The sequence below is a fragment of the Lactuca serriola genome, chromosome 7 (assembly GCF_051521515.1).
Source record: "Lactuca serriola cultivar US96UC23 chromosome 7, Lser_US96UC23_V15, whole genome shotgun sequence".
Lineage (NCBI taxonomy): Eukaryota > Viridiplantae > Streptophyta > Magnoliopsida > Asterales > Asteraceae > Lactuca > Lactuca serriola.
Window position 1 is genome coordinate 142,155,856 of NC_136414.1, and position 25,214 is coordinate 142,181,069.

General features: G+C 36.4%; 1 pseudogene; it reads left to right on the forward strand.

The window, feature by feature from the left end:
* The first annotated feature begins 19,989 nt into the window (after positions 1-19,989).
* On the forward strand, positions 19,990-20,849 carry LOC145062165 (vacuolar iron transporter homolog 1 pseudogene; annotated as a pseudogene).
* Positions 20,850-25,214: the final 4,365 nt, after the last annotated feature.

A 25,214-nucleotide genomic window follows, 5' to 3' on the forward strand; every position in this document is an offset into this window, starting at 1 on the left:
CTGCATGGTCACCAAGGTTTAGAGTACACCGGGTGAACACATCGTTCAGAACACCTACAGGTTGCGAGCCTGTTAGTGTTCCACTAGACTGTCTAGAATAGTCAGTGGTTGTCATCCATACTCTGCTGAATGACGGGGACATCGTTTGGGAAAAAGGCTTCTCACATCGTACACCTCTCACCCATACCTCATGGTCTATATCACCTCTCAACTCATCGTCCAACTCATATTTCATCTATTATATCTACCCATGTTTCCCCCCAACATTTTCGTAGATATAAAATACATATATAGTTTAAATCAAAAACATGTATAAAATCTTTCACCGAGCATAGACAGCAAGTAAACAGACAATATGCACACATAGCACGTAGTAAATACTTCATATCTATGTGTAAGTTGAAGGGGACCATGCACTCACCTGAAAAGTGGTGACTCAGCACTCGGACATCGCTTCGATACTCTCAAAACAATTTTCCTTCGATAAAACCTAATACCAATACCACTAGGGTTTAGTCTAACGATAACCGCGACAAATTAATAGTCTAGCTATTATTATTATTATATAAGCTTTAAATAACACTCAATATAACTCATAATAATAGCCCAAATACTCATTATAAGTTTCTAATAACGTTACTATATTAAAACATAAGCTATAATAAAGATAGGGTAGGCATAGCTCACTTACAGCGGGTTTTCTCAATGACCGGGCTTTGCTGGAGCAACGTTCCCATGCCGAAAGGCTCTTTTCTCGGGACACCGGGAGCCTCGGGGCTTCCTTCAGATGCTAGGGGGTTTACCTAGGCTTTAGGGGGGTTTGGGAGGCTAGAGAGAGAAATTGAGTTTGGGAGGTGTGAAGAAGAGGCTAGCCCGGCACCTCTATTTATAGTGAAAATATATGATGGACTCACCGAGTAGGGGGACCTACTCGCCGAGTTGGTGAATGTGGTGGCCTTCTGGTGGTGCCACGTCACCCCCTATCGCGTATCTGCCTTCAAACTTACAAACGCGTAGGTAAAATCAAGATCTATAACTTTCATTTAGACTCTGTTGGCTAATTCTTGACCGATCTCAAATTTAACACTAGGAGGCGTTTAGACTGTTAAATGACTGCGAAGAATTCGTAACTTCTTCATACGGACTCCGTTTTCGTCTATCTTTTTACCGTTGAGTTCCTATTAATGAGATTTTCAACTCTCATTTAGGTCACGTAAGCCAAAAACCACTCGAACTAAAATTCGAGTTTCGGGCCGTGCACTGCTAAGCCGAATCTTAGAAAAATCATAACTTCCTCATACGAAGTCAAATTTGGGCGTTCTTTTTATGGATTTTCTCGGTTTAACATATTATACAACTTTCATTTAGATCACTAAGGCTAGAAAGTCATCTATCGTAAATTCACTATTTACGTCTCCTGGTGTCGTGCCGGTTTTGCCGTAAAACTTCGGCGAGTCATAACTTCTTCGTTATAACTCGGATTTTGGTGTTCTGTATATGTACGGAAACCTTGTGACATATACTAAAACTTGGTTCACATTATTTATTCTAAATAATCTTTTTCCGAAAAGTCATTTTCGACACTTATTGCATCTAAATTGACTAGCCCGGATCTACGGGCGTTACAATCATCTCCCCCTTAGGATGATTACGTCCTGGAATCATCAACGAAACAGGGCAGTATAATGACTCCATACGTTATCTCTTCATCCTAGGTAATAACTGTAACTTCTATGTTGCTTCGAACGAGTATCTAACTCTTGGACTCCTTGACTGCAGGCGGTGCTCGGTCTTGCACCTGCTCGTTAGACTTTCAATCATGACCTTCGTGTCAAAACCTCATTCTTTATCATAGACTCCTTCTTCTTAACAAACTTTGGATAAGTTAATTTGATTACTACAATTGACTGATGTGTCATATTCTAATGACCTATCATCGTATGTAGCAACGCTTAGACTCAAGTCTCTTAGAGTCAAATTTCAGAATGGAATATGCCTTCCTTCATGGTCTAATGTGATATAATCACATTTTAACATGTAGCATTTCTAGCTACCAACTTCTTTAGCAACGAGGGCGATACTTCTATTGATCGCTTTGATTTCAATCGTTTCGTTTAAGTCGGACGCTACATCAAACTTGGTTCTCCGAACCACATAACATACTTATCGTAGTCGGACTCAATTCGATATGACCACTAGGGTCGGAATAACAATCATCCTCTTAGTCATTACCGAAATGATGGTAATGACATGCTTGAATAAAACGAAATCATTTACTAGCTTCTTGGTAACCTTGTGACTTTCCCTGATCCAAGCATGAGTCTTGTGCTTCCGGTAGTATATGCATCTACTACCTTTCACACTTACTCATACTCTTCCCAAGTATTGTCTCGCAGTTTTCCAAGTCACCATACAAGAAAATCACATAACAGTTTAACACGTCAGATAACAAAACGAAGGCTTTATTATTTCTTGAAACGATTACATAGGTGTTCAAATTCACCCTAGACTATGCCTTTAATAGGCTAAATCATACAATACTATGGATACTGCATAACTTGATCTTCGGATATGAAGTCCTCGTCCTTGATTCCTCGCATGGTTTTCTACTTCGTTGAGGATCATGTGGAATGCCCTTGGCCTTGGTAGCGTGTTTGGCCTTGATGCCTCGTTTTTCTTTAGGCAGTCCCTAGAGATATGCCCTTCTTTGTTACATCCATATCACACCTTCTTGTTGGACTTACACTTGCTGGCATAATGCACTGCCTTTCCACATTTGTAGCAAGTCACCTCCTCGCCACATTTCCCGAAGTGCTTCTTTTTACACTTCTCGCACCACTTGGATTCACCTCCTCCTCCTTCTTCTGTTTTTGAGAATTTCCTTTCTTTGTTGTAATTTGAAGATCCTTCATGCTTCCTTTTTTCTCCAGCCTTGTCTTTTTCTATACCCCTTTCTCTTATCTGCGTCTCTACATTCTTAGCTGCTCTAACAGCTCTTTTCAAGGTAGTTGCCATTTTGACCATTGGGGAGAAGTCTATGGGCAGTCCGTTAGCAAACCTATCGATCTTTGAGAGTTCAATAGGCACCAAGTAGGGGAACAGCTTCATCCTCTCGGTGAATGCGGTGGCATACTCATCAACACTCGTCTTTCCTTTCTTCAGGTTTTGAAACTCGTTGTTTAGGTCTATCAGATCTATCTCTGAGCAGTACTGCATTTTCAACTGTTCCAAGAACTCTTCCTATGACATCCTTAGGGTTTTCCTCGTGACATCGTATCTGCCAATAGTTTTCACCAGCTCAAGACACCAGTTTTCAGTTATCTTACTACAAAGACAGTCTTCTGTTTCTCGCTACAGCTGCAGTTCTCAAACACCATCTCCATCTCAAAGATCCAATCCATAATCTCAATCGGCTCTGGCTTCCTGAGAGACTCGATGGTTTCACACCCAAGAAATTCTTGTACATTCGCCCATCCTTGTGGTTTCTCCCCTCCGGGCCTTCCCTTCGTTCGCCTTGAGTCCCCACTTGACTCACTTGGCGGCTGTAGTTCCCTTCCTTAGATTGTTCGGGAATTGGCTCGGTCGGCTCAACATGTATGGTAGGTTCGTCCCTATTTTCGTGGAACATCTGTCTCATTTCTTCCCTTTGTTCAGCTAGCATAGCCCGAATCATGGCTTGAACTCCAGCCATGGTGACTGGCTCAGGTGCAACTTCTTCTACAACAAGTATTTGCTGAACTACTGGGGGTTGAGGGGGTTGGTTCCTATTTCCATTTGCGTTTACGTTTCTGCTACGGGTCCTTTCCATCTTGATCTATACACCGAATAAGACGAATCTAGATCTTTATTTAGGATTGACGTTTAAATCATCCTTATCCCTCCGAAACGCTTATATGCTAGTTCTAATATCGTATTCGTACGTTTAGAATCCTAAACACATAAGGTTTCTAGATCCGATCGACAACAGACCATAGATCCGATCAAACTATAGCATAACAAATCATTTAGCACATAAAATCAATTTAGGCAACATTCCTAAAATAAGCTAGTGCTCACACCTCACAGTCATCGCTTAACATTCTAAGTTTAAGTCTAGAAATAAATCCATATTCCTAGTTCGCTTAAGCTAATGCTCTGATACCAACTGTGACATCCCCATTTTCACGGCCAGAAAAGACCGATTTTGTTTATGCTTTATAAAAATCAGAGTACTTCTTTTCATAAAAATGTTGCGGAATTTGTTCCCAGAAAAACATGATAAATACGTTATTAAAACATTTTCGAATAAATGTATTTTATTCCTTTTAAAACGTTTGGGATGTCATCGTTAATACATAAACATAAGCATAAACACAACTTACATTTATTTACACTAGTGATCTACATCTCTTTAAATCTCTCAGTGTAATGTGACGTCATATCAACACCTGTGATATAAATAAACTGAGTGGGTAAAGTTGGGAAACCTGGTGAGTACACAGGGTTTTCAACCCACAATAATATAATTATTATGTTTAAACAATCAAGCAATTAAACCCCATTACCCATCCCCATTATATTCTCTATTCTTAAGGATCTACCCTAAGAATTAGCTTATTCCTCGTTCATTCGTTCCTAAGGATCATCCAAAGGAATCGACATGAAGTCCATCGTTGCCATGGTTTACATAACGGGCACTAAGTCTGCATAGTCGCCAGGGTTTAGGCACTAATTCTGCATAGTCGCCAGGGTTTAGGCATCAAGTATGCATGATCACCAAGGTTTAGGCACCAAGTCTGCATGGTCACCAAGGTTTAGAGTACACCAGGTGAACACATCGTTCACAACACCTACAGGTTGCGAGCCTGCTAGTGTCCCACTATACTGTCTAGAATAGTTCGTGGTTGTCATCCATACTCTGCTGAATGACGGGGACATCGTTTGGGAAAAAGGCTTCTCACATCGTACACCTCTCACCCATACCTCATGGTCTATATCACCTCTCAACTCATCGTCCAACTCATATTTCATCTATTATAACTATCCATGTTTTCCCCCAACATTTTCGTAGATATAAAATACATATATAGTTTAAATCAAAAACATGTATAAAATCTTTCACCAAGCATAGACAGCAAATAAACAGACATTATGCACACATAGCACGTAGTGAATACTTCATATCTATGTGTAAGTTGAAGGGGACCATGCACTCACCTGAAAGGTTGTGACTTAGCACTCGGACAGCGCTTCGATACTCTTAAAACAATTTTCCTTCGATAAAACCTAATACCAATACCACTAGGGTTTAGTCTAATGATAACCGCGACAAATTAATAGTCTAGCTATTATTATTATTATATAAGCGTTAAATAACACTCAATATAACTCATAATAATAGCCCAAATACTCATTATAAGTTCCTAATAACGTTACTATATTAAAACATAAGCTATACTAAAGATAGGGTAGGCATAGCTCAATTACAGCAGGTTTTCTCGAAGACCGGGCTTCACTGGAGCAGTGTTCCCAAGCCGAAAGGCTCTTTTCTCGGGACTTCGGGAGCCTCGGGGCTTCCTTTGGATGCTAGGGGGTTTACCTACGCTTTAGGAGGGGTTTGGGAGGCTAGAGAGAGAAACTAGAGAGAGAAAGTGAGTTTGGGAGGTGTGAAGAAGAGGCTAGATCCGGCACCTCTATTTATAGTGAAAATATCTGATGGACTCACCGAGTAGGGGGACCTACTAGCCGAGTTGGTGCATGTGGTGGCCTTCTGGTGGTGCCACGTCACCCCTGATCGCGTATCTGCCTTCAAACTTAGAAAAATCATAACTCTCGCATACGAGCTCCGTTTTTGACGTTCTTTTTTTCAACGCGTAGGTAAAATCAAGATCTACAACTTTCATTTAGACTCTGTTGGCTAATTCTCGACCGATCTCAAATTTAACAGTAGGAGGCGTTTAGACTGTTAAGTGCCCGCGAAGAATTCCTAACTCCTTCATACGGACTCCGTTTTCGGCTATCTTTTTACCGTTGAGTTCCTATTCATGAGATCTTCAACTCTCATTTAGGTCGCGTAAGCCAAAAACCGCTCGAACTAAAATTCGAGTTTCGGGTCGTGCACTGCTAAGCCGAATCTTAGAAAAATCATAACTTCCTCATACGAAGTCAGATTTGGGCGTTCTTTTTATGGATTTTCTCGGTTTAACATATTCTACAACTGTAGTTTAGATCACTAAGGCTAAAAAGTCCTCCATCATAAATTCACTATTTACGTCTCCCGGTGTTGTGCCGGTTTTGCCGTAAAACTTCGGTGGGTCATAACTTCTTCGTTATAACTCGGATTTTAGGCGTTCTTTATATGTACAGAAACCTTGTGACATATACTGAAACTTGGTTCAAATTATTTATTCAAAATAATCGTTTGCAAAAAAGTCATTTTCGACACAACATGATGTAGTTGCTACTCTAAAACTCTTAATTCTTAAGTTTGAAGTTCATAAACAAAGTCTGAACTTTAAGAGAGTAAGTAATATCTTAAAGAGATAATCAAAAGTGAGAACATGGATCATAAGATGCATGTTACGGTTTTTACATAAAAAGAAGCAAACAAATGAAAGTCTTTCTTTTATTTATATAGCATGCTACATGGTTCTTTAACAATTAAGAACCCATGCTTCTACTAGCTACAATGTCTCCCATGCTTCTTATTACTTTTTATTAAATACATCAAAAACTCATTCCCTTTCCTTCTTGTCAATTTTCGGCCATGCCTTAAAAGGAAGAGGAATTGTTTAAATTTTATAAACTCTAAGTTTATAAAATATAAACTTTGTCATTAGGTAAAAGACTGTAACATCCCCAAATTTTTCGGCCAGAAAAGACTGATTTAGTTTATGTTTTTAAAATAAAATTAGAGTAATCTTCCAAAAGGTATTGCGGAATTTGTTCGCAAAACAAGATATAATAAAAAGTTATTAACACATTTCTTAAAGAAATGTATTTTCATTATATAACAATACATCGGGATGTCATGTTCCGATATAGACCAAAAGCATAAACAGTACATTATAAGTCTTACAATAGTTATTTACAACTACTGGCCTATAATCCAAAAATCCCTCGTCATCATCCAACTATGCTCTGGGTCCACTACCTATAATATAAAAAGTTGTGTGGATCAGGCTTGGGAGCCTGGTGAGCATATAGGGTTTTCAACCCACAATAAATAAATTTATTATGTTTAAACATCAAACAATCAACCCTATTTTCCATCCTCATTATCCTCTTTATTACCCCACTCTATCAATCCTCACAATGACACGATATATACTCTCAGATCTAAAATCAACCTCTTTACCTAATCCATACTCTCGGATCTAAAATTTGTCTCTTTACGTAATCCATACTCTCGGATCGGGTATGTCTAATCCATACACCCAGATCAATAATTGTGCCCATTCCATACTCTCGGACTAGGGACCATTTAACTATGTCTTAATCCATATTCCCGGATTAATAGCAAATAACCATGTCTTAATACATACTCCCAGATTAATAACAAATAACCATGTCTTAATCCATACTCCCAGATTAATAACAAATAACCATGTCTTAATCCATACTCCCGGATTAATAACAAATAACTATGTCTTAATCCATACTCCCAGATTAATAACAAATAACCATGTCTTAATTATTTCTTAAGGATTTACCCAAAGAATTATTTATCACTCATTCCTAAGGATTCATCCTAAGGAATAGGCATGAAGTACACTGTCCCCAGGCTTTATACAACATGCACTAAATTCATAGCTGCCAGGGTTTATACAACAGGCACTAAGTCCATAGCTGCCAAGGTTTATACAACATGTGCTAAGTCCATTACTCTCATTTATCGACAATATTATTCACAGGAATCCACCTGCAATACATTTCAATGGGTTTTTAGAGTACATTTGATTAACATATAGTTCACAACACCTACAAGTTGCGAGCCTGCTAGTGTTCCACGAACCGTCTAGAATAGTCCATGGTTATCATCCATACTCTGCTGAACGACAGGGACCAACGTTTGGGTAAGGGCTTCTCTCATATTCCACCCCTCATCCTCATCTCATGATCTATATCATCGATCATCTCAGTTATCACACTCATCTTTCATCACATACCAACTATTTCATCTACCCATGTTTTACCCAACATTTTTGTAGATATAAAATACATATACAGTTTCAATCATTTAAAACCTGTATAAATCATTCATTCAACATCCATCTCAAATAAACAAAAAATATATATTTATATGGCACGTATTTTATATAAAATATTTCATATCTATGTGTAAGACGAAAGTGACTATACACTCACCTGATAAGACGATGATTGGACAACACCTCGTCCCTTAAAACAATCTTTTTCGATGAAACCGGGATGTATTCTCAAAAACCAGGCTCTGCGCAGGCAGAGTTTCTACTCGAAAATTTTATTTTCTCGGGGACTTCGGGGCTTCAGGACTTACTTCGGGTGTTAGGGATGTTCGCTAGGCTTCGGGGTGGTTGAGAGTAGCTAGATAGGGTATTGAGAGTGAAGGAGTATTTGAATGAACAACCATTTCTAGAGGGCTTCGCTTGCTATTTATAGGAGGTTGATGCCTCGCATTACGTTGGGCGTAATCTTCATGTACGCGTGGCATATTGCCTTGCGAGGTTCTATGCTGGGTGTAACTTCGGTATGCTAGGCGTACGAGACGTGACATTGGTTCGTTATCCGGGACTCGGACGTTTCGATGGGGTGAGATACGTGCCTCCGTCCGAAGAAAGAGGTCGATGTAGCCAACTTCTGAACTAGTCCGAGTATGCGGGGCGTAAACTCATACGATGGGCGTACGACTTCGGATAAGCTTCGAATTTTATATTTAAAACTTCAAAAATTCATATATTTTACATACAGGCTCCATTTTTGACATTCTTTATATCCACACGTAGGTGAGATTATACTCTACAACTTTCATTTAGACTCCGTCGACTAATTTTGACTTTATTTTTAAAGTTATATTTTTAACAGGTCGGGACAGGAAAAGGTCGTTAAAAATTCATAACTTTTTCATCCGACGTCTGTTTTTGTCTGTCTTTTTACCGTTAAACTACAAGAAAAAAGATCTTCGATTCTCGTTTAGGTTGTTTTGGCTAAAAATCACTCGATCTAAAATTCAAGTTTTGGGCTGCATATTGCTATGCCAAAGCTTAGAAAATTCATAACTTCCTCATACGAAGTCAGATTTGGACATTCTTTTTATGCATGCTCTCGGTTTAACGTATACTATGACTTTTTTTTAGATCACTAATGCTAAAAAGAACTTTATTGTAAATTCACTTTTTACGTCATATAGTGTCGTGTCGGTTCTGTCGTGAAACTTCGACAGGTCATAACTTCTTCGTTATAACTCGGATTTTTGTATTCTTTATATCTCCGGAATCCTTATTTCAACCACTACAACTTTCTTCATAGATATCGGGGTTATCTATCATTTATTTTCGACACTTATTTTTATCCTTAATTTATTTAATTATAATAATTAAGTATAAAACACAAAATACTCAAATAATACATCTTATTATTTCAAAACAAATTACAAAGGTTGACCTAGACTATTACATCATCATTAATGCCTAGCCTAGAAACACGGGCGTTACAAAGATAAAATGATTCAACTAGTCCAAAAGGTTGTACATGACTTATTAATTCATATCATATGAATTATGTAATGTTACTTGCTAATAAAAATTATTATTTCCTAGAAATAAATAATTTCCAATTTAATTATTAAGAGTTTAATGAATATTTATTAAAATCAGTTTCTAATAAATAATCAATCGTATCAAGTTATTTTTAGTGTGTCCTATTATTATGATATGTTAATTAGCAATGTCACTTTAATATGATTCTTGAACATAAAAGATCTTTTAGAACAGAGGCACCGAATATGCTCTAAGAGGTCATTAGTTCGTGGAAGTGACACCTTTAGGCCTAAAATATCAGGAAGTTCCATACACAACTAGAAAATGACCCTTTAATGATGCGCAAATAATGACACTCACAGATTTATGATACGCAAAAGGGCGTGTCCTGAAAATAATGTCATCTCTCCAAAAATTAGAAGGATTTAGAACACATATTTTTGCGTGCACTAAATTTAGTGTTCCAAAAAATGAAAAAAAAAAAAAACACACAGATGGCACCTAAATAATGTGTGTCGTGGAGAGGTGTCACTTTATATTTTTTTCATGGAACGCGCGCGTTTTGCTTAGTAGCTAGCTGGGAAACGAAATCCCAAAAAAATCAAAAAAAAACACGCCTTCATCTCATCTACCTTCATTTCCATCTTTTTCTTCCTCTTTCTACATAACAAATTCAAGAACACGATTGACTAGTTTGTGACTCTCAAATTGCAAACCCTACCACAAGCGATCTTATAACTCTGTCCAATCCACCCCCTTCAATCATCTTTGCTATCAAGATCATATTCCTCCACCGTTTTCTTAAAGGTGATTTCATTTTCGATATTTGATTATGTGAGACCTAATTTGTATTCAGTTTTTATTTTGCTATCGAGATCGCATGGTTTGATTTGTATAAGAGTTTTCTCTAATTTGGGTGGTTTGTCGTTCCAAACTTTTGTTAACAGTCCTAATTATGAGCCCCTTTAAAGTTATTCCTTGGAATTTCGTGCGACTTGTTAAAATTAGGGCTAATGAAATTTCTTTGTTTTAGGTGGTGAATACGTATGAATGCTTTCTTCTTCAATCTGGTTCTTCATTGTTCACTTGGCATGGAAACCAGAGTAGTGTTAAGCAGCACATCATAGCTGCAAAAATCACTTAATTTTTGAAGGTATGATATTAAGTGGACACCCTAAGGAAGTAATTTTTTATCTCTCAATGAAATCAATCTCTGTAATCATTTTTTTTAAATCTTGGTGTAGGTATAGATTGAGGTCGAAGGTTAATATAGATAGTGTGAGAGAGTCCTTGTGTTGTTGGAAAATATATGGTGTGGATCTTCGTAAGAGACAACCTTCATCTTCATCTGTAGAAGATCCTGAATCTACTTATGTTGGCTGGGGTGGTGTTGTTGACCCAACTGGAAGCTCGTCTTCACAGGGAAACAGCAACGGGTGAGAAACATTTAACAAATCATGATTGACTTCTGCTTTCCTCTGGAAACATTGGATCCGATTTTCATCTTGAGACTGAAACATTTAAGAAATCATGAAATTTGATTTAATAAAAATTGAAATGTTAAACAAAAATTCATATATATAAAAATTGCCCTTATTTAATGGGTGAGAAATTAATTGTTGTTCAATTTTCTCAATCTAATTTACCAGGTCCAAAAACTAAGGTTCTTCTATGCCCATATCTTGTCAACACAAGTCATGTATTTTTTAATTATTTATGAAAAATAAAAGCTCAGTAAAATCCAAATAAATTTACCTTGGTAGGATTAAGTTTTGGAAGTCCTTGAGGAAAACATTTTTGAAGCTCTTGAACAGCCAACAGAATGCTTTGCCTGACTTCTATTAGACAAAGAACCACTTTCACTTGAGCCAATAGAACAATGAAGCAAGGTGTCTACTATATCATTTTACCACATTTACAAATTTCAAATTGTGTGTAATATTGTGATTGTTCATGACACTTGTTTTATTATTATTATTTGGAGGAGTCACAATTGTTGGTGGAATTATAGGGACAATAGGAGGAAGTGTTCTTTTGGATCATATGAATTCCATAATCCCCAATGCTTTTAAGGTAGATATTGTTGGAATTAATCAGGTGGTTTAAGTCACAAGTTGCTATTGGTCAGGTTTAGATTATTTTGGTTTTGAGTTTGCATCGAATAACCTTGGGTATCACAGTGATGCATGGCTGCAATCAATTAGTATTTGTGGTTTTAGATGTTTCGATTTAATTTACTTTAGTTAAAGTTTAATAAAGAGGAGTGGGCAGTGGATTTGACTGATTCACAAGGTGTACGTTAGAGCTGTTGGAGGTGTACACGTTGGGTATTAGAAGAAGTCACCCACTTACCTGTTTTTTAGGATAGATAGGATAGACTAAGTATTTTATTCTTTCTTTTGTGTTTCCACGTTGGTAATTTTGTAAGGCTATATATAGCCTCTTTTCCCCATGAATAAACAGTGAGTTTTGGTCTTTACTTTTCAGAGCTCATTTAATTTATCACATTAGAAAAAGCTTTCTTCTCCATGTCTTCATACATTACATGAGTTTAGTGTGTGTTTTGTGGGAGACTAAACCAACAGATATATGTATTTATTAATTAATAATTATTTTTATCTTTTGAATATATATATTTTTTACCTTTAGCAGATACTTTCCATAGCAACATTTTTTGGAGCAGTGTCTTGCTTTAGTGCCTTTTGTTTTACCAGCCTATACGTTTTCTTGGTTCTCTTTTTAATTGGGAAGATTCATGTTTTTGCCACTTATAAAGTTGATATCAACTTCAGTTCTTTTGGGGATATTTTGCTTACATGGCCTAGTAAAAAACATATAGTGAAAACAGAATCCTAAACTAATACCGAAAACCTTAAAAAAGAAACTCTTCCAAAAATACCCCTAGGACTAATTTTGTCCCAGATTTTTGGATGAACCCAACATTCTCTCGCCGGTTCCTTTCTTTCTTCTCATCAGCATACACCAACACATTCTACCAAAACTATTCCAGCTCTATTATCTCAGGGAGCTTGATGCAGCAGAATATGAGGAAATTGTGGGTAGTCCAACACGAACTCCTAGTTTCAATTTTAGGGTAATTAATTAACTTTTCACAACGTACCCACATATAATCACAATTCAGATTTCAGAATTGATTTACTCACTGTATATACATGAATCGGATAGTGGATATGGTGGGAGAAATGAAGGTGACGTGGCAATATGTGATGCGGAAATACTTGATGAGATGACTACAAATAGGGGGGAGCTCATCAGCTCAAGGTTCGGAATCTTAGTTTTAGAGAAGATAGACGCACCCAGGTAACTACACTTTACTTTTTTTGTTTTACTTCCATTCCAATTGTTCATGTCAATTGTAATGCTTTGAAATTTATTGTATTCCTATTAATTTGTTTTGTAATATGTTAAATTAATATTATTGTATTCCTATTGAATGTTCGTTTTGTAATATAGAAGGCTAGCTAGTAAATTAATACGAATAACATAAATAAATTATTTATTTTCAATGTATAAATATAGTTATATAATAATAAATTATTGTAAATAAATAAAATTGTAATAAACCAAGTTTACGACGTTACCAATGGCAATGTCTATTGTGTCAATTCACATCTTTGGTGACGTGCCCTCCTCGCCACTTTTCGGAATTTATCAACTATTGTTATTCTTAATAGTTTTCTGTGTGACACTCACAGGACAAAGTTAATAACTGGTGTAACGACGTAAATTTCAAAATAATTTTTCACATTTTAAAAACACACTTTCATTCATAATTGTTATAAAAATGTCATTGTATCACATAACAATCCATAACATCACATCCCAAGATCATAACATATATAAAAATCCTCATGTGTGTGTACTGATCAAGTCGGCGCCTTCCCGCGATCCTCACTGGTACCTGAAACACATCACACAACACTGTAAGCATAAATGGTTAGTGAGTTCCCCAAAATACCACATACAACACATACGCCTTTCCAGGCCATAACTCTGTAGAACCTTCCGGTCCAAGTGTCTCATGGGACTTCTGTCCCGAATCCCGGTAGACCTTCCGGTCCTACCCATACTGACCTTCCGGTCCGTAACCTTCTGACCTTCCGGTCAATGTCCTCTTGACCTTCCGGTCCATATCATCTTGACCTTCTAGTCCTTATCATACATAACATACATAACACATACATATCACATATCAGCATATAGCACATATATCTCACAGTATATAAGACCTTCCAGTCACACATAGGTACCCTTCCAGGTACAGTATAGTGAGAAGACTCACCTCGGTATCTCGGATAGTCTCGCACTCGATCACACTGGTCTAGCCCTCGCCTAAACACATAACAATACTCTCAAATAAATAATGGCTCTCAAAGGCTAGATTAAATCCACTCTACAATTTCCACAGAAGGGTAAAAGACCATTTTACCCCTTCCTGACCCAAAAGTCCAAGGGTTGACCAAAACCCTAAAAGTCAACGAAAGTCAACAGGAGGCAGTACGCGGCGCGTACCTTCTCTGTACGCGGGGCGTACGCCAGCGAACCACAATCGAGGCTTCAACCCCTTACGTTGCGCGTACTGAGAGTTATGCCCACCGTAAGTCCCAGTTGAGCCATTTCATAGATTTTGGTCTTAAACAGTTAAAACACTCCTTCAACTTCCAGATCTGACTCTCTTACAACCTCTTATTCCATAAAGTCGGCACCTTTAAGCCTTTGCATGGCTGTAAAGGTCCCTACATCCTCTAACACCTTTCCTTTTTCCCTCCAAAGGTCTAGATCTTATGCATGGCTCCATATTTACATCCAAGATTGCATTTTTATGAACATACAACACTTATAGTCCTGAAATATGATATCTAGGCCAATGGAGACCATTTGCTCATAAAGTCTCCATCTTGGGACCAAAAACCCTAATAATTGGTCCAAGAAGCACACTACACAAATAACAAGGCAAGATTTGAGCTTTTTACCTCAGGAACAAGCTCCAACCTCTGAAAAATTGAGATCTATTCTTTCCCACAAGCTACTAGCCTCCAAAATAGCCTCTTCTTGTCTTCCACAAATGACACTTAGAAGCTTAGAATACCAACACTCTAGCTAGAAACGAAGGAGGGAACTCTTTTAAGGTTTCACTCTCTGGAATGGAGGCTGAGGTCAAGACCATAGCATTCCTTTTATAGTGCACAAGCCCCAAATTAGGGTTTTCATCTGGGCTCGCTACGCCCAGCGTAACCCTGGGTACGCCCAGCGTACCCAGGCGAGTCCGCGTCCAAAATAAGCGCGCGAGTATGCGCAACGTACTCCTCAGTACGCCTAGCGTACTCACAAGCCTAACATTTACTTAAAGGACTTAACTTGACAACTTGGGAAAATGAGAAGGGTTAAATAGTTTTACCTGAATTTCGGGATGTTACAACTGGAACCTTCACCTAAAACAAAAAAAAAAAAAAGACAAATATAACCCTATCCATATACAATCTTTTGTTGATCTCTACACACTATTGAAATATTATGTAAGCACCCTATCCATATACAATCTTTTGTTGATCTCATGTTTGTTGATCTCTACACACGACTGAAATATTATGTAAGCAGCACCTTAAGTTGATCTGATAAGAAAAAAAAGTTAAATTATTATGTAATAACTTGTTTTAACAAAAAAAAATATTAAATAGTGTTATTTTGTTTGTTTGTTGAGTTGACACAAAGACCATGCTATGATATGAATTTAGGTTTGGTGCATTCAGGGGTTCTTAACATGTTGTAATCATGCATAGCGGAAAACTATACTGGTTAAGATGTTGCAGGTAATCAATCTCACTATTTTATTGAAATGTAGTATAGACAAAATGTTTTTCCTATGGATATTTTGAATAAGTTGAACTTGTATATTACTATTTTGTATTTATTATTAAAATATTTACAAATCGAGATTAATAAATATTAAGCTTTGAAATTTTGTATCTTTTTTCATCAGGACTCTGGTTTTCCTTGTTTCAAAGGTGGTTTCCCTAATTTGTAGCCAACTTAGATGCATGGATAACACGTTAATATGATTACTATAACAATGTTATGAATGGAATTTTATTAAAAAATTATGATTCCATTTTATGAGTTTCCTTTTCATTTGGGCCATGTGATATATAAATCTAATCAATTGGCCTAAAAAGATGGGTATACCCTCTTTGTTTGTAAAATGTGTTTTTTTTAAGATTTATGTGTATTTTAGATCACTTGGTATGATCAAGCGGTTTAACATCAATACACAAGACAACACTTCGTAAGTATAAGTTTTTTTTGTCATTTTTTCTCATAAGTTGTGGTTTTTTTTATGATGGTTGACAATTATGGTCATGTTTTCACAAAGATCATGTTTGAGGATGATGTGATGGTGCTTTTTGATTTGGTGAAAGTTGATTCCTGTATCTTAATACATTCTAATGTTCCATTAGTTGTTGATTATACTTTTCAGGTCAAATTTAGAGTGATTGTTTGTATACATTATATTTTTGTATAATGAGATTATTGAATGTGATTCAGTTTAAATGTTAATACATTTATTGTATAATATGGACTGTTTTCTTATTATGCGTAAATGTGTGTCGTAAATTTATATTGTAAATGGCTGTTGAAGATTATGACATACAAAATGTGTGTCATCTTCATTTATGATAGGGGCTTTAATGATTCGCAATGCGAGTCGTAAACGCGTGTCGTAAATTTACGATGCGCAAAAGCGTGTCGTATTTATTTATGACAGGGCCTTCCTTAACACGCATTGCGTGTCGTAAACGTGCATCGTAAATGCTAGTCGTAAATAGACAACGTGTAAAAACGTGTCCTCTTTCATTATGACAGGGTCTTCCTTGACACGCATTTGCGTGTCGTGTGAGCGTTTTATGACACGCATTGCGCGTCGTAAAAGGCTGTTTTGTAGTAGTGATAAAGATGGATATTGTTTCTAGCGTAGAGAAACATGACACTAGAAGTGGAAGTGTCCATTTTATACTACAAGAAGATATCCACCGTGTGGTTGGGACACCAAAACATTAAATGAAATAATTGAAAAGTTGTTTTTGACCCCAAATTATATGCATAAGTCGGTAAAAAATAAAAGTTGTATGTTACTACATGCTCATTCAAGTGGTCATGGTTTTACTTCATATGCTCAAAGACACCATATCGAGGTAAAAAAAAATTATTAACATTTATATAAATATATTACTCGCTTTTGGCTTATTATAGGAAGAAGAAGGACAAAAGTCGCAACATATTTAAGGTTGGAGACAAATGCGATTCAAGGAATGCTTGAGTTTGTGTACACGTCAGCAAAATGAGATTGAGTAAGTAATAAACAAAATCAATATGTTGTTTAAATATCTTATTGTTTTATCGTTTAAGGTATATTATTATTATTTTAGTGTTTAAATTCAGTTTTTTGTTATAATTAATGTATGTTTATTGTTTTCTTTAATTTAGGAAAAAAATTCAAGAGGGGTAAAGGAAAATGTAAGAAGAGGTCACAAAGGACGAAGTTGTAAATGAGCATGAATGTCTCACTCGTGTCCTTAGGAAGAAACGTGAACATACTCGTAGAGTTAGAAAGAAACCACCAACCAATAATTTATTTCCAAATCAACCCCATTCTACATCTTCTCAGTCCCAACTCCAAAATATGAGTGATTCCTAATTTGTTACACTAACATAACAATTCCAACAATACTTGCAACAAATGTATAAAGGGTATAATGACTCATTGTCGGCCTAATTTTATAACTACCAACCACCACCAATTCAATTCAATACCAATATGTTTCCAAGAAATATCCCCGAAGATGAGAAAAATGAAACCAAGGAGACGGAAGAACATGATGATGATTGATTTTTTGTGTCATTATGAGCAATGTTGTTGAAGATTTGTAGTTTTTGTTGTATCTCATTTTGGTATGTACTAGCTAGACTTTAAGTCTTTGATTTGAACTATGTGGGTTTGTTATTTTTTAGTAGATTATTATGAAATTATGTTGCATATTGTCAAAGTTTGTTTTTAAAAAAACAAGTTTGTTAATCAGAGAATATGTGAAAAAAATATTAAAAAAAAAACACTATACCGACAATATGTTGTTATTGTTGCTCAAATTGTAAAACCGGTTATAACCTTTTCTCGACGAAATTTCGTCGTTACAGGGTTGACTTGTCTCAACGACATGCCGTCCATACATAATTGACATATGGCAATGACTTGTCGTCGGTACAAGAAATTAATAAAACTTAATTTTTTTTATTTGAAAATCAGTCTTGACGGACCTTGTGTCGATGAAATGTCGTAGGCATAGGGGTACCTATCTCGACAACATTTACCCTAATTACTTTTTCCACTTCCAACGACGAGGCTATGCCGACGACAATTCACCGACAACTTGTTGTCGGTATAGCTAGACTATTCCAATGACTTGTCGTTGGATTAGCATTTAAAAATGTCTATCACCAAAGGGGCCGATTCTTATAGTGCGGACCTAGGAATTTTAAAAGAGGAGACAATGAAAATTTGATTTTTAGAGGACATCAAAATATTTTTGATGGCTCAAAACATATTATTTTTAGAGGCTCTAAAACATATTATGTTTGAAAAAATACATATTTTTTTAATTAATTTTTCTTTTTGTTGTGGAGGCGTGTCTTAGTCTAGGTTTTATATATATATATATATATATATATATATATATATATATATATATATATATATATATATATATATATATATATATATATATATATATATATATATATATATATATAATGTGCATCATTTGGTTGATCTAAAAGCCAAAAATACAAGTTTTTTTCTGAAATTTAATTCTCTTAACCGACATTTGTGATGAAATTCTCCTCTATTTTGTTTCTTTTGTACTTCGTCTTGAGCTTCGTTTGAGCTATTGTTTTTTTGCTAATGAAATGCTTGCTGTTGAAAAAAAAAACAAAAAACAAAAACCAAATGTTATATGTTGATTTTTGATAAAGAATGTTATATGATGTTAATTTAGCAACAGCCTATACTAAACCCGAATAGTCCTTATAAACCAACATTTATGCGACCTTTAAGTAGTATTTAATTTATTTGATTAGAGCAAATGTTTTTCATCTCTGTTTAATTAATAATTAATGATTTTTTTTCTTAAATGTCAATATTAGGTAGGAATACTTTAATGTGATGTGTTCCTATAATTATATAAGCATTAATATAACTTTTTTGGCATCATGATGAAATAACAAAAAACATAGTGTCCATTATAACCAAAAAGAAATAAAAAAAAAATTAATAACTTTCTGTTGTTTATAGAGTTGGTGATGGCCTTCGTGTGCATTCCACGGTCCATAGATTAAATTACTATTAATCTCTACAACTTTCGTATGGAGTGCACACTCCTTTCATTTGTATATATTTATTGAACATCCACCAAAATTGCATGCATGATCATTTGCTGCGATCTAGTGGTATCCTATATATACATTCTACGGTGTTCAGTGTTCCTTTTCTCTTATTTGCTAGGGTGGTTGTTTCAATTCCTTTATACCAAGACTTCTTTAATTTGGACAACTATACATATTTTTCTTAAGAATCCAATATATATGGAACTACGTACATTTTGTCGTACTACTAATTAATACCACCATGTCAACCTAGGTCGTACGTTTAATTGAAGTAACTAATTTAAAGCTTGTGGTACCATCTTTTTTGTAAATATTATTTCTAAGACATATATAGTCTCTCTTGTTATAAAAAAAAAATTAAATATATGATAGAATGAGTGACAAGAGTTGACGAAAGAAAGGTAGTGTATTAATGCTTCATAGTAGTGTAGTCTATATATATGCCACTTGTTTGTCTGTATAGGCATAATTTCCCAATTTGAATATTGTACATTTAGTGAATTACCATGTACTTGTAGTGAATTACCAAGCATGTGTTTTTATATAGCACCCGGTGTAACTTTTAGGGATGTTTTACGACAGATAAAAAGTCTTTTTCTTTAACAGCAAGGGAATTTTATTAAACCGAAAGGACAAGTGAGACCCAACCCTAATGGCATGCACATGAGCCTAAAATACTATCTAATTAATTGTTTTTGTATAAACTAAAAGTTTTGTTAGTAATGGTTATCTTTCCATCTTTTCTTGGTCCTTCCTATCTCTATAAATATCCTCTATAGGGAAACTGTTTTCCCACAAGCAAGTTAATTTAGTTCCTTCTTTCTTTTTATCCTTCTTCATCCTTTTGTCTATTAATATTATCTTTTAACATTCACCTTCATGACAACTAATCAAACCGACTTCAATGTTCCAATTCCCGAAGATCATTCTGATCCAATGCAACTCCAAGTGTGCACAGAGGAAGACTTTGATTACTCGCAAAGGGGACAGTGGCTTCGTGCAGCTCTCTTGGGAGCTAACGACGGATTAGTTTCTGTGTCGTCTCTGATGATGGGTGTTGGAGCTGTGAAACATGACCCGAAAGCCATGATTCTATCAGGTTTCGTGGGTTTAGTTGCGGGTGCATGCAGTATGGCAATAGGAGAATTCGTTTCTGTTTACTCTCAGCTAGATGTAGAAGTTGCTCAAAAGAAGAGAGAGCATAGAACGATGGGAAATCAGGAAGAAACAGAGAAGGAACAACTGCCGAATCCTATGTTGGCTGCTGTAGCATCAGCTCTAGCATTTTCGCTAGGAGCGATAGTGCCTTTACTTGCTGCTTCTTTTGTAGAGGACCATAAGGTGAGGTTGGGTATGGTGGTAGCAGCGGTGAGTTTGGCGCTTGTGGTTTTCGGATGGATAGGGTCTATACTTGGAGGAACTCCTGTGTTTAAGTCTTGTTTTAGGGTTTTGTTGGGAGGGTTGATTGCTATGGCCATAACCTTTGGATTAACAAAGCTCATTGGCTCTAGTGTGATTTAGCGTCAAACAATATCGTTAGTCTTTTATATTACTGCGTGGTTATGTAGTAAAATGTCTCTTATTTATGTCATAAATGTAGGCAAGTTATTGGGATATCTTAATCTATGTAACAAAGTGTGTTGTTCCTTTAAATTATAATTATAAAATGGTTGTTCATTGCGTACAAGCATGCAGAACTATATACTTTGAACGTCTTTTGGTTTTTATACTTTCTCTTATGATGTCTTTTATAACATCACATTTTCTAATCAAAGTTTTTCTTTTGAATAGTTGAGTATCAAATGAGATTTATTGGAGGGTTTTGTTTATGTTCGCTGCTATCTTCATGTATGCTAATAAGCTGCGTTCCTTTTCTGCTTAAGTGTTTGGGCTTTTTCCGGCGACCTAAGATTTTTGGTGAGTTTTAAGGATATGAGAGGGTTACCATCAGAGAAAGTGGACGGAGGGTTCCTTCAGGAAGTCCGGTTGCACCTTGTGTGTCCCGAATTTCAGAGTTTTGAGGTAATTTAAGATCTAAAACTTTTTTTTTTCTATTAGATTAGTTAGTTTTGAATAACAAATGTACTCATAAAACTTTTTTTATGGGAAATTTGAAAAAAAATCTCTATATTTTGTATAAAAATCTCTATATTTTGTATCTATTTACAAAACAAATTAACCATTAAAACCGATAAACATTTATTAAATAATTTTATAACCTATTAGTGTCGGTTTAAAGATTCAATTGCAAAAAAATAAATAAAATTTTGGGTGTTTTTTTCGTTAATAAGATTAAAGTTTAAAAACTTTTCAGAAGAATTTCCTTTTTATATATACTAAATTTATTTTTGAAGAAAACTTATATTTATTTATTAAAAAGATCAAAGTATAAAGATAATTTTTTTTATTAATTAAAAATACAATAGTGATAATTTATATATCATTTTTTGAAATTTTTTATAATTCTCTTTAATAGATATCATTATTAATTAATAAACTATCATCTATATCTTTTATAACTTAAGATAACTTTATAATTGATTTGTCCTAAAAAGTGTATTTTTAGGCCAATGCTACTTCATTTTTAATTTTTTCGTTGTGGGTGCAAAACGTTTACCATAAACTATAAATTACCGAAAATTCTTGTACAATCAAATGACATCTCAGAAAAAAGGTTTATCAGATGTTATTATTCCTACATATAACTCCATTATACACATTATGTGGTCTACAAACGCACTTCTTACAACAAATCAACAAAACTTCATTTCTATGTTCATTAATGTCTTATATTTGAAAAAAAAAAATTCAATGTATGTTTTTATCTAGTTTTACACCCTTTTTTCCAGTTTTAATGAAATGGAGGCACATTGTTTGTTTAGTGAAAAGATATAAATAAATATCTTTATGTTATGGTTTTTTAATAAATAAATATAAGTTTTCTTAGCATATATATAAAAAAGAAAATCTTCAGAAAAGTCCTTAAACTTTAACTTTATTAACGAAAAGGTCATACTTTTTTTTTTGCAATTTAACCCTTAAACCCGACACTAACCGGGTAGAAGAGTTGTTTTGCAAGTGTTTATCAATTTCAATGGTTAATTTTTTTTTTTTTTAAAATACATCAATGGTGACTTTTTTGTCAAATAAACTCAAAATAAAAAGATTTTTTTTTTCACATTTCCCTTTTTATAGGAAGCAAACAATTGGATTTCTCTGATTTTGCTTCTAATTTTTGTTTGAATAGATTATGTTATAGAATGTGTAACGACCCAAAAATCCTGACTAAAAAATTCTTTTTAAAACATTACTAAAACAAGATTTATAAAAGCGTATCATAAGTCATAACATAACTTTCGAGTATTAAATTCAAAACATAATCTCATTATCAGAGTCAAACATTCCCAGGCTAATTGACTATGGTGTGTGCACTGCAATCTTCCCGAGCTCCTCTTTTGAAAACTGAGTACCTGAAACCAAAACTGAAAACCGTAAGCACGAAGCTTAGTGAGCTCCCCCAAACTACCACATACCATACAATAACATATAAAGCACATACTGGGCCTTGCCCACTGCATCTGACCAAGGTCCGGACTAAATGGGGCCTTGCCCCCTGCATCGGACCGAAGTCCAGAAACTGACTGGGACCTTGTCCCCTGCATCGGACCGAAGTCCGGACTAACTGGGGCCTTGCCCCCTGCATCGGACCGAAGTCCGGACTAACTGACTGGGACCTTGTCCCCTGCATCGGACCGAAGTCCGGACTAACTGGGGCCTTGCCCCCTGCATCGGACCGAAGTCCGGAACTAACTGAACAGAACATAACATAAACATATCAACTAGCATGAACGCACATATACAGCATACTGCATCGGGCCATAGCCCGGAACACATAACACATAAATCCTGTCTGAGCCACGAAGGCATCAAACATACTAACTACTGCATCGGACTAAAATCCGGAAACTACTGCTAGCTAAATGGGCCGGCATTATGGCCTTAGACCCGTTTCTACTGGAAGGAAACTCACTTCGTGAACTGGCTACTGAGTGTATGGCTCTCAAAGCTATCTGCTGCTGCTCCGGTATCTCCCCAGCTACAATTCCATAAACACAATCAATCAAATACTAATAACTGAATTGGGGTAAAATGACTCTTTTACCCCTGGTCAAAGTCAACTCTCCCGGTCAAAGTCAGCCTACAGTTGACCTAACTCGCCGAGTTGGGCCGCCAACTCGCCGAGTCTCTATTCTCACTTCTCAACCCTACTCGCGGCTACTCGTCGAGTATGGCATCAACTCGACGAGTTCCCTTTCGATTCTAGAACTCAGGCTATCTGCATCTGACTCGCCGAGTCGTATGAACAACTCGACGTGTTGTTCTTGAGCTAAGAAGATTGCCTAGGACTCGCCGAGTTGTATGAACAACTCGTCAAGTCCCTCCATTACTGAGTCTGACCTCTAACTCACTAAGTCCACTCTACTACTCACTGGTCCCCACACGGCATCACTCAAAAGGGGAAAAATCGGGGACTCGCGACTCGACTCGTCGAGTCGTTCTTCCGACTCGCCGAGTCGCATGCATGCAGCTACTCAAAACTCGATTCTGCTTGAATCCAGCACATAAAACTTATAGATATGGGCTCCCTAAGCTCGATTAACACGTAAAGGTTCTATCTTTACGTGCCCATATGCACCCATGAAGATTAAGAGGCTCAAAAAGCATAATAAAGGCTAGATCTAGGGTTCTCAAGCAAAGAAACTTCGAAAAGGCACTAGATCAGGGCTCTAACACTCCTAAATGAACAGATCTAGGGATATCTCGACCCAACAAGGCATCCATACAACTATAAAGCTTGGAAAATACATTAAACTAGCCTTAGAGGTGTTCTAATGGAGTTTTAAGCACAAAACATGATAATTCCGAGACATACCTCAATGAACTCTGACTTTGGCCTTGGATCTTTGCTCTACACTTTCTCTTTTTGGTCCTTTCTTCTTTTTCTTCTTCAATCCTTCAAGAATCCACACAAAAACACTTAGATCATACAAGGGATGGTTTAGGGTTTCTCACAAGCTCTCTTAGGGTGAAGGAGGCGAGTTTGGGGCACATAACATTGCTTAAATAGTGAGCAAACCCGGGGATTTAGGGTTTCTTCCTGGCAGGCGGACTCGCCGAGTCCCGAATATGGACTCGTCGAGTCGCCGACTTACACATGCTTGAAATCTCGTCTCTACTCGTCGAGTCGGGTTACAGACTCGCCGAGTCAACCCTCTTTAACTTAGGGTTTCTCCTTTCCTTTCTTGATCTTTCTGATTTCGGGTGTTACAACTCTCCCCCACTTAAACTAAACTTCGTCCTCAAAGTTCTCTATGATCAACTGACCTGCAATCCACCTCAACACCCTGCCTGGTGACCTTAACCCTTTTGACCATCACTCCAGTCACTCACAGTGCTGGTCACTACTGTTGGTACATACTGAATTCTTCTCTTTTCCATAATTTCCTTAATGTTACTTCCTCCGACTGAAAATTCTGTTACCCCTCATCCGCCTACCGGATGCACTGAGACCACCCTGGTCCAACTAATCTGCCGATATCTGAGTTACCGGACTCCCACCGGTCCCTACACCCCATCGCAACCTACTAGTTGCTTCCAGCGACTTCTGAAGATACTTCGATTATATATAACTGTTCTATCCACTCTGCCACTCATACTGAAACGATGATGCTGGAACCAGCTTGCTTATCTCCCATCTGATTACTCAACTCCTACTAACTCGAGCCTTCCATCCTGAAAGAAAAGCTACCTGCCTAGCTACCCTTACAGTTCACTTATACTTGGCAAAAGGCTCAACTGATCCTGCTGAGAGGGACTTGCCATTTCCAAATCAACCAACTATACTAATACTGACCCTCACACTGCAACAATCCGAAACACGGAACTGCCTGCAACACCGAACTGACTGAAACACTGAACTGCTTGAAACACTAAACTGCCTGATACACTGAACTGCCTAAAACACCGAACCACCTGATACAC